The following is a 6,723-nucleotide window of genomic DNA, read 5'->3' on the forward strand; positions in this document are numbered from 1 at the left end:
AGCCTCGCTGGGTGCTCACCTATCCCAGAATCCCAGAATGTGCTGGGTTGGAAGGGTCCCACAAGGATCATCCAGCCCAACCCTCAGCCCTGCACAGGCCCATCCCCAACCAAGAGTCACCCCCTGTGCCCCAGAGGATCATCCAAACCCTCCTGGAGCTCTGGCAGCCTTGGTGCTGTGCCCACTGCCCTGGGGAGCCTGGTCAGTGCCCAACCACCCTCTGGGGGAAGAACCTTTGCCTGAGATCCAACCTGACCCTGGAAGGAGATGGAGATAGAGGTGGAGATGAAGGTGGAGATGGAGATGATGGAGATGGAGATGGGGATGAAGGTGAGGAGGGGGACAGGGATGGGGAAGGGAATGGGGTTGGGGATGGATGGGGACAGGAATGGGGTTGGGGATGGGGATATAGATGGAGATGGGGATGGAGATGGAAATGGGGAGGGAGATGGGATTGGGAATAGAAATGGGGAAGAAGCTGAAGGTGGGGATGAGATTGGGGATGGAGATGGGGATGGATGAGCATCCATCCCCATCTGGCTGGAGATGGGACACAAAGGTGTGACTGCAGGAGCTGGGGGAACACAGCTCAGTTCCCAGCTCTGCTGCACTTCCCACGTGGCCCCAGCAAACCCCTGTGCTGCACATCCCTGGCCCTGATGTCTGGGCACTGCCCTCCCCTGCAGTGCCGTCGTACATCGGATGAGCTGTTTAAAGCCTGTAGCAAACAAGCCTAACAGAGATATTTGCTATTATTCCTGATTGTGTGGACTCCAGGGCGACCGATTATCATATTTCCCTGTGATCAAAATGTTAGTGATTATCATAAAGGATGCTTTAGGCTTTGAGGCAGATACAGACTCTTTCAACAGCATTTATTTCTGAAGAACCTTCATCTTTACTCTCTCTCGTGACAGCTGGGTTTTGAGTCATGAGCTGGTTGCAATTACTTTGCCTCTGTAATTCCATCTTTCCCACACTCTTCCTGGCTTCCGAGCTGCTGGAGGATGGTCACCTGTGTGGAGCTGTGCATGAAAATTGGATCCCAGCTGCAGGCAAGGCTAGGAGGAAGTGAACGTGGAATATTTCAATTTAAAGTGTGTTTATTGTGCATTCTGTCACTGATTTGATGTAAAAAAAATTTGCATGCAAATGACAGCAGATTTGCATCTCCCCTTTCATTGACTGCAGATGTTGAAAAAAAATACATTTGAGGGTTGGGGCTTTTTTTTTTTTGAAGCTTTCAAAACATCTTAGAGGAGAGTTTGGTGGCTGCTCTATTAACGCATCCATGGAAATGTGCTGACCTCTCCTGAAAAGAGCAGGCTGATGCCAGGGCATGTGCACAGAGGTGTTTGCTGCAGGCTTGGCCTTCCTAGGGTTTCCAGCAGCATTTTGGAAAGATGTGTCCCTTGGACATGGAACTAGGTCTCTTATAAAAAGGGATTTTTGCATGGAAACACGTGGAAGTATTTTTCTGAGTAGTGTGAGAATTCTGGTTGGGTTTTATAACTGTTATAACAGGTTAGAGAAAATTCTAAGCGGGGATTTAAGGAGCCAGGAGGTAACCAGAGAGCTTTGGAGGCATCTTTTTCCATGGACAGTAGCAGGCACCGGGATCAAGGCAGCCTTGGAATGGAAACTGTGCCTTTTCCCCTTGAACTGGGCAGGTGGCTGAGCACAGCTTTGGCAGGGCAGGGGATGGGATGGGATGAGAAGGATGGCATGGCATGGGAAGGGATAGATGGGATGGGACCTGCCCACAGGGACACCAGCTCTGCAGGGCTCCCCTGCCCACCTCGTGTCTGTAGTGGAGTCACCTCTGTAGACCAGTGACTGAGGTCCCTGGGTTTCATGCAGAGCTGGCACAAACACCTTTCCCTCGTTTTCTGGGCAGCCCTCATCTGAGGAAAACCCTCTTACCAGAAGGCTGGTGCATATTTGCACACGTGCTGCACACACAAAACCCTCGGTGCGGAATGTGCTGCTTTGCCTGTGCTGTCAGAGCTCCTGGAGCAAATCTGCAGCCCCAGCAGGTGAACAGGGCATGATGTGGGGCCTGAAAACCATCCAAGCAGGAGCTGGTTTCCTCTCCTGATCTCCTGAGCGAGGAGTTGAAAATTCAGCCTCTCGCTCGACTTGATTTATCCCAGTCATCTGTGCTCCAAGCGCCGCGCAGGCACCGAGGACTTGCTCCTTCCCTCGTCAAGGTTTTTTTTGTTTGTTTGTTTTTTTGGGTTTTTTTTTACCAGGAAAGCCAGAAAAATGACCAAAGGAAAAAGAAACAAACAACCCAAGCAGCGAACACAACCAGCAATAAGGCAGCTAATGAACCAGGCTCTGCCGAGGTTGCTGCGACTCAACGAAAAATTGGCAAAAAAGTCGCTCTTCTAAAGCTGCCAGATTTCAGTAAGATGATATCTGCCGGGAGATTTTTTTAACGTTAGCTCTGCATCTGCCTTCAGCTAAGAGATATAAATAGATTTATACCTCTGTCCCTGTGCATAGGGGTTTTTTCTATAGGTGTGAGTGCACGCTAAGTGCCTGCACGTGCACGTGTCTATAAAATATGCACCGGGGCTGGGTAGAGCCATCCATCCATCAAGTTATTGGCCTATCTTGTGCTCAGTCGGGAAAGGGTTTAAAAGGAATTGCCTAAATACATAATACATGCTGGCTTTTTTTTCCTTTTTAAGAGATGAGTCAAGTCAAATGCTATGATATAAATTTTTAATACCCCCATGACCTGATTTTTTTTCCCCCTCTTGTGCGAGGAAGTTAACAATATGAAATGTCTTTCTGTTGTCTCTAATCACGGACTGATTTGATAAGCTGTAATTATTATTCATGTTTGAGATCTGCAGCTAGGGAGATGCAGGAGGTGCGGGGACCATTGGGATGTTTAGGTTTATTATTATTTATTACTGCTATGAATAAAAGAATAATGATTTCAGAGATTCTGCCAAGCAGTTCAGGCTGCAAATTTAACTCTTTTAAAAACTGTTGCAATCCATTTGAATCTATGAAAGTCTCTTTAATCACATTTTTTTTTTTGGTTCCTTACTCCACTAGAGGGATTGGAAAGCTGCAAAAAAATGGAAGGAATGATTTTTGTAGGCCCCATAAAAACTGATTGTGCTTGATGTCTGACCTTGGGCATCCCCTGGCCATCCTGCTCACCTCAGCTCAACTGCTTTTGAAATTCTAGCTCATAAATACAGATCAAGCATTGGACACTGGTTTGGACAAAAGATAAGTTCTCCTGCACATCCTCCACATGCAAGACATGATTTATCTGGGCTGAAGGAAGGAAAAAGCAGTGTCTGCAGAGTCCTTTGCTGCTTTCACATCCAAAACCAGTGTGGCACCGGCCATGGAATAAAACAAATGTGTTTGTGGGCTACTGATTCATCTTTCCAGTGATGTAAAGGCTTTGGGCCTCTGACATCTGGGGGTGTGTGGGTGAAAATATATTGCTTATTTGTTCCTATTACACTCCCGGAGTTGGAGCCAGAATTACCTTCAGTCATAACTCTGTCTTCTTCTGTCTCTGTAAGTATAGTCTGTCCTTGAAAGAGAAATGAATGCATTTAAGTAACATTCCTTCCAAAAAAAAAAAAAAAAAAACCAACCCCAAAAAAACAAGTGGGTGTAGATTCCAGGAAAAGATGCTTCCACAAAACTCAGCGTTGTAGGAGGCTCAGGCGTGTGATGGCCAGAAACACCAGAAGGAAGAGCTCTGCAGCCAGAGGCCATGGCTTAAAAAATACATGCTCAGGAGCCTGCAATGTGGCTCAGGGAAGGAAGAAAGCCAGCGTGGTGCTGGCGGGAGCAGCCTGGAGCAGCTGCCCATGGCTCGCAGCGGGAATCAGCTCCTGAGCACATGCCTTGGCAGGGACTGGTGTCTCTGCAGACACGCTGGTACCCACGTCCCACCCGAGGGTCTGTTGGTTGGTGGAAATTGTGAAGATGGCAATAAGGAGCTGGGAGGGGCAGTGAGGCTTTTGGGAGTGGTGTTGCTGGGGGTGGGGGGGGAAGAAAAGCTGTGGCATTCCTGTGCCGTTATCCCTGTTCTCAGCTTCCTGCAGTTGGATCTTCTCCGTAATGTACTCGGAGGCAAGGAATTTATCTGAGAACATAAAATGCACAGATCTATTCCAAACAACCCTTAGAGTCCCCTTATGCTGCAGCTTTATATCTCTCTGCCTTCAACTGTTTTGCACATTAAAGGAGAACTTGAATTTAAGGTTGTCCACACCAACACGACCTCCAACAAATGACATGGCCTGGATCCCTCTTTTCCAGTGAAGATGATGCCAGATTTCATATCTGCCGGCTCCCAAGTCCTCACATGTTTTGCCATCCACCTTTCTGTGCCACAGTGTCGATATCTTTCCCTTCCTTTCTCTTACCAGGGCAGAAGTTTGAAGACACGAGCCACAACATATGCCATGGTCTCTTCCTAGAGATGAACAAAGTATATTGTTATGCTCCAAATACGATACTTTTTTCCCCCTGTTAAATGTTTTCTATCTGCATGGACCAACCATCTGTTTCCCTTTCTCTCTTCCATCATTCAATTCTTTGCACATTATTCAAATTAATTATCAATTAGGAACCAGAACGACTGGATAATCAAATTAGAGAATGGTAAGATGGTCAAAGTAACACAGCACCTTATTAACAGCCTCCAGATATTTAATAAGACAATAAACTCCTGATCTGTTGTTCTAAAGATGAACCTCCAGCCCAGTAAATGAAAACAGAGTGACATGTATCTCTTCTTGGTCATTTATTTATGAACGTAGGAAACAACACTGAGTAACCCCCTTCCCATTCCAGATTCCAGATCACAATCTTCTCCTCTCAGATGTCAGACTAACCCAGATAATAAACCAGCTCGAGTCTCAAGACATTCCCCAGAGAGATAAGAAAGTTCTCTGTTATATTTTTGTGCTGAAGGGAATCTGGTTTATAAGGCATGAAATTAGCTGTCCTTTAGCTGGGTGGCCGTGCCGAGGGGAGGGCTCTGTTTTTGGGGCTGGGGGCAGAGCAGCAGTGCTGGCTGTGCCCTTGGGCAGCCGTTGGCCCGTGCAGTTGGAGAGTCCTCCCACCCCCCTGCGCCGAGCCGCGCTCGGAGAGCCGATGGATGATTTATGAGGCTTGGCAGCAGGGTTGGCACGTGGGGCGTGGATGAGGATGGAGGAGAGCTGACTGTGCCCTGTGTGATACCTGAGAGACTCTGGCTCTGGCCATCTGTACAGTCTGGTGTGCCTAAACCTTTCCCACAGAAATCCCTCCGGCTGCTCGGCCTCCTCCTGCAGGTACAAGCACATCACACCGTTACAAAGGTGCTTATCCTCAGCTGTGAAAGCAGAGATCACCCAAAATTCAGGCCTGGAAAGGACTGGGAGAGATCATGTTGTCTGGCCAGGAGTGCTGGGGGGTGAAGCCCACCCGCCCCACTCCTGGTGACTGGGCTGCCACCTCTAATGACTTGGTAGCTTCCATTTTCAGCTGCCATTTCACTTGAGGGTGGATTTGCAGCTGTGCCAAGAGCACAGATGCCCCATCAGCCCCCTTTGCCCTGGAGGAGCCTCCTTAAGGGGCTGCAGGGTTGCTCAGTTGGGCCCTGGGGTCGCAGCAGCCAAGAGCTGTGCCATTAACACTGACGGTCATCGGCCGTTCCACGAAATTCCCGACCACAACTCCTCTCCCTCAGTATTATCCCTCCTCCAAAGCCTCTTCCCTCACCCCCAGCCCCCAGCCCGGACCCCTCAGAGCCTCACTGCCTGCGAGGCCTCCTCCTCCTCACACTCTCCTAACGCAATTACACAAAATTAAGCGGCACATTCACATGTCAGACTAAACCCACTGTCCAAGCTGCTCGCTCCGCTCCGCGCCGTGCCAGGCGTCCCTCCAGGAGAAGGATGCAAATCACGGCACCGAAAACATATTACGAGTGGCACGCAAGATCTGTGCCCACTTTGCCCATTGTGTCAAGAAAACAGAAATGCTTGTCAAAATACCAGCTCGAGTAGGAGCTCGCGGCTTCTGGAGGAATAAAAGAACCACGTTGGCAAGTGCAGGACTAGACAGGCAGATGTCCTCCTCTCCACCCACTAGGATTTTATTGGCAATTGAGTTAACAACCTCTTTGCATATGAAAGTAGAGGAGAGGCGCTGCTGCGGCCTCGCTGGCAGGAGACTTGGCTGCAAAACCAGTGAGACATTTGACAAGGAAGCAATATGTTACCAACATCCCTCCATCCCTGTTAGCGGGGCCAAATTGCCACGGCACTTGCAGCCATGTGGAGGCATTAGATGCAAAGTGTTAGACGCCCTGCCATTCTTCCTCGGCATTTTCTCCTTTCTCTTCTCCCTTTTTTTTAGAGCAGCCTGGTCCTGACACTTCTCTTCAAGTGGCTCTGGAGCCAACCCTGCCCTGTGCTGCTGTATAGCCTCAGAAAATAGGCTGCCAGGTGCTGAACACCCACATTTTGCAGCAATGGCTCATGGTAATATATGGTTCTGGGATTTTTTTTCTTTGGTTTCTGTTTGGTATGGTTTTTCTTTTATTTTTTCTTTTTTCCCCTTTTCCCCTTTTCCCCTTTTCCCCTTTTCCCCTTTTCCCCTTTTTTTCCCCTTTTCCCCTTTTCCCCTTTTCCCTTCCCTTCCCTTCCCTTCCCTTCCCTTCCCTTCCCTTCCCTTCCCTTCCCTTCC

At 48.7% G+C, this 6,723-nt stretch overlaps 1 long non-coding RNA gene across 2 annotated transcripts in view; it reads right to left on the bottom strand.

The window, feature by feature from the left end:
- Window positions 1-977: 977 nt before the first annotated feature.
- LOC108507564 overlaps window positions 978-6,723 on the bottom strand; it is a 7,549-nt gene continuing 1,803 nt past the window's right edge. Inside the window, exons 2-5 of one of the 2 annotated variants that reach the window (XR_001878183.1) lie at window positions 5,233-5,318; window positions 4,413-4,462; window positions 3,521-3,568; window positions 978-1,061 (exon numbers count right to left, since the gene is read on the bottom strand). This is a non-coding gene — a long non-coding RNA (uncharacterized LOC108507564). Of the gene's footprint in view, window positions 1,062-3,520; window positions 3,569-4,062; window positions 4,463-5,232; window positions 5,319-6,723 lie in introns of those variants that run through there. The other variant, XR_001878182.1, reaches the window with a different exon arrangement.

Source organism: Lepidothrix coronata, unplaced genomic scaffold, assembly GCF_001604755.1.
Source record: "Lepidothrix coronata isolate B3197 unplaced genomic scaffold, Lepidothrix_coronata-1.0 Scaffold261, whole genome shotgun sequence".
NCBI classification, from domain to species: domain Eukaryota; kingdom Metazoa; phylum Chordata; class Aves; order Passeriformes; family Pipridae; genus Lepidothrix; species Lepidothrix coronata.